The sequence below is a fragment of the Pinus tabuliformis genome, chromosome J, assembly GCF_031772625.1.
Source record: "Pinus tabuliformis cultivar Carrire ecotype Pingquan chromosome J, CPIR1, whole genome shotgun sequence".
NCBI lineage: Eukaryota > Viridiplantae > Streptophyta > Pinopsida > Pinales > Pinaceae > Pinus > Pinus tabuliformis.
In genome coordinates this window covers 1495610349-1495614473 of record NC_142295.1, presented here as the reverse complement: position 1 = coordinate 1495614473, position 4125 = coordinate 1495610349, and positions in this window count along the sequence as shown.

The following is a 4125-nucleotide window of genomic DNA, read 5'->3' as shown; positions in this document are numbered from 1 at the left end:
TTGATCCGAAAATGGATACTAAATCAAGAAGAAAAGGTATTACAAACTCATGTGCAGGAATGCCTATATTATTTAGTGCAATGGATCGAAAATATTGCGGATAATATAGACAATGAACAGTTATAAAACATAATACACACACATCAACACAGTCAAAATAATAAAGGAGTTCAATGGACCCCCTAGCTACGTCTCCTGGTCCAGCTTTGAGTGTCCACCTCTATATTATGTCTTCAAGAATAGCTTATTACAAGAGTGAGCTCAAAAACAAAGTCTCAACCAACAGTGACATCAAAGAGGGATCTGCTTGAAAACCTCGAGTCTAAAAGAGTGCACACACTCTCCCTTTGTCATGTTCCTCTATTCAATCTACCTCGATCTGACTAACTGACTATCTTTCTGTCACTGTCTTTTGCTTTTTCTTTCTCCCTGTCTTCTGCCATTAGATGGATTTTAATCCTATCGGCATTGTTCACCTCCATTTTGAGCTCTCTAGCTCTCGATGTTGTTCTTCATCTCCCTGTTGAGCATTTAAACAATCATTACAAAACGCTTAAAGCATAGGCAGTTGTTTACAAATGGAAGGATCTTTGGGTGCGGGTGAAAATCTTCAAAAATACACTTTTCGTTTACACAGATAAATATACGGAATACACTAAAAACCAATGAAAAACCCGACCGCAACATTAAAGCCGAACTTCAAACGATATAAAGTCCACCCTATAATCCTCTCGGGTCCGCCTTTTATTGTTGTCGCAACCAGCTAGTGCCTTCTTCACCATATAATCCATGATCTCCAATCCAACAGCTGACAGCCATTTCGGGTGGCCTACTTGTACGGAGCCTGAAAAAGTGGTTTTCTCTCTCCTGCGGCGTGCTACATGTTGGCCAGTGTATGGAATCGGGCGGAGCCTCTCCAATATTGCTTACTGCCTGAAGCCTACCTGAAATACCATTTACCACGGAACTCAACTTATATAAAGCCGCATTTATAAACCCTTTCGGGTCGCATATCGCATAGTCTTTGGGCCTGCTGGTTAAGTCCTCCCCTTTGGAATCTGCGATGCGACACTGTGATCTCCACCGTTGATCTACGCACCGATCAATGGTCCAGATTGTGTCGTTGAATCGCAGTCGCATTTCCCTTAGGGTTGCCTCCGATACACTCCATTGGCCTCTGCCGATGCGATATCTCCAATTTAATCCAGACCGTTGATCTGGCCGATCTGACAGGTCCGGTGCAACGTTGCTTCAACCTTCGCTTTACTTGGGTTTCTGCCATTTCTTGTTGTTTTTCTTCTGTGATAGTGTTTTCCGATAGTTAATATACATGAAGACTTGGACTTAGAGGTTTGATACAAGCTCCATTTTGGATCATGCAGGTAACTTGGATCACTTCTCTATCCTGAGAAGCGTGATCAAAGGAAATGAATCTCCTCCTTCAAAAGGATGCCAGAAGGCATGGTTCACACTAGATTAAATCAACATAATATGTCCTCATATGAAGTATGAGGTGATTGACTACAACGGAGGAACTTTGAATCTCCTGGGAATGAAATGTGTAAATAAAATAAGGAAGAGACCGTGATATATGCAACCGTGGTAAAGGCAATCAACATCCGAAAGACAAAGAAGATTTGACTAAGAAATCTCCCAGAAAGATATGCAGACTCTGATGGAAGTCTGGAAAAGATGGAGACCCTTTACAATGGATATCTTTGGGAGATGTGTCAACATGTATGCAAGATGTTGATACCTACATGAATATTTCATGATGAAAGACCATCACAAAGGTAATTTTGATTTAAGTGTTCATTTCTTATTTTGAACAAAACATCTGGATGGGCTTGTGCAAGATTGCCAAAGGGAAGAATTGTGGATGACTTCCAAGAGGACCATATAGAAGGATGTAAGATACTTCCGGAAAATATGGCATGAAGAAGGCAGCAAGACATGAAGCAAGGACAAATGAAGACTAATGGATCACTTTCTGATGAAAGGAATAATGACATGACTGACCCATGGATGAAATTGATGGATGGTATGTGCCCTATGAAGAAGCCACAAAATATGAAGACTCGTTGACAAAGAAATTCATGACATTGAAGGAAGGAGCTCTTCAAGCAGTTGGTTGTCCCATCATCTCCACCTGAGGAGATGTTGTAGGTCCCTATTTTGAGAGGGATCCTGGAAAGTTTCTTACTTGGAAGAAACTTGGAAATTCCTAAGCCAAGAGAGAGCTTGGGTACATTCCTGCTATAGGAATGAGTAAATTCATTTATTGGAATAGACATATCCTCCCTAATTGAGAGGGAGAGATAGACATATCATTATATTCTTCACATGGGAAGACAATAATGAGAGGATTGGGTAATCATTTGGCATTTGATACTCTTTGAGGATGAAATAGGGAATCCAAGATAATAATAGTCATATTGGAACACACCCTGAGAACCCGGGTAGGGTATGTTCTGAGAGAGACAATGATGAGTGTGTATAAATCAATGGTCTCACTTGCATTGAGCTCAGATCTTGTGGAGAGATAGAATTTTTAGTCAAGGCCTTTCTATGTAACAATGTTGGTTGATATGATGCTAAACAACTGGTTACCAATCCAATTATTCTTATGAGAAATTCCTTAGATTGAGAATGACCAAGTACCATTATGAATACCTCCCTAGTTAAGAGGGAGTGTTGTGAAATGTAACTAGGTTTGGTTTTCATAATGACATGTAATTATGATCTTTGTAAATGATGAAATGAAGAGAATAAAATTATTATTGTAATGTCTTGCTTCATGGGTTTCAAGAGCAAGAGGTTTGTTTTAGATGGCTCCCATTGAGAGCCTTAGGATCTATCAAAGATTCAATGTCATGTATAAAAATATATCAAATGTAACCTAGAAAGTAGCCCTCCAACGATAAGCATACAATCCTCTTCCTATGTCGGCATTCAAGATGAAATAATGGCTCAAGTCGGCTCACTCAAGAAGACACACCTATTTGAATTATCATGTCGTCTTATTAATATGCACCAACAACTATAAATAGGCACCTTGGCCTATTCCTAAAACGCAGAATTTCAAACAACCTCCTCTGAAGTTTTTGGATGATTGTGACTGAAGAATAAGTTTCGATTACCAATGATACGCATAACCATTTTAGTGATTTGGTGAAGGCTACAGTTTAGTAATTGGTAATGGAATTCGGATCCCTCTGAGTTCCAGGTCACAGTAACAGCAAAGGAGTAACAAATTTAGATGTCAAGTTTGGATAAAATAGGAAGGGACAGCAAGGAAGAGATGAAGGGAAAGTAAAGGTTTGATCTTAGTCAACATAACTCAGGTCTCCCTCTATGTATTTTGGATGGGTATTGATGCATGAAATAACAGTTTGAATGGCAATGTGTTGAAGGGAAATTAGAGGCAGCAAGACCAAAGCTTGGATCACAGTGGCAGTAATCTATGACCTGAATATAATCACTGTATAGATGCTACCTTGCAGTACCTCTGTCTTAGTGATACATCAAGTACAGTAAGGTATTTTTTAGGACATGACAGTTCGTTGTCATGAGAAGAGATGATCTCAATTTATGCTATGAAGAAGGTTGAAGAGGAAGAGAAGACGAGAAGATGGAAAAAGGACATGTGTCTTCGTCTTGGAGAGGATAATAGGTCAAGGGTCTTGCTCTTGGTATTCTTCAATTGGAATATCTATAATAAGAATTTGTGCGGGTTTTCCTCTCAAAGAGTGAGAGGTTTTGGCCCTCGATCATAGCATATATTTTGTCTCTTATGTATTTATGTGCATGTATTGGTTAGTGTTTGATGAAGAATACACTAATAATCTAACATGTAGAAGATCCTAATCTAATCAAGTAAAAATCATTCACAAGAAGTCACTAATAGAAGTGAAATCACATAATGCTTATGCCCTAGATTTCTCAACATGTAAGAATCTCCCTTTGGAATATCTTGAAAAATCCCACCCAAAGTCCTAAGTTTGTTCAAATTTGTCATTGAGGTGTTTCGTCAAACAGTTTGCATGCATATGGTTGTAGGTGCATTCTTTGTGTATTTTATTTTAAAACAAGTAATATAGTGCCAAATATATACTAAAATACACT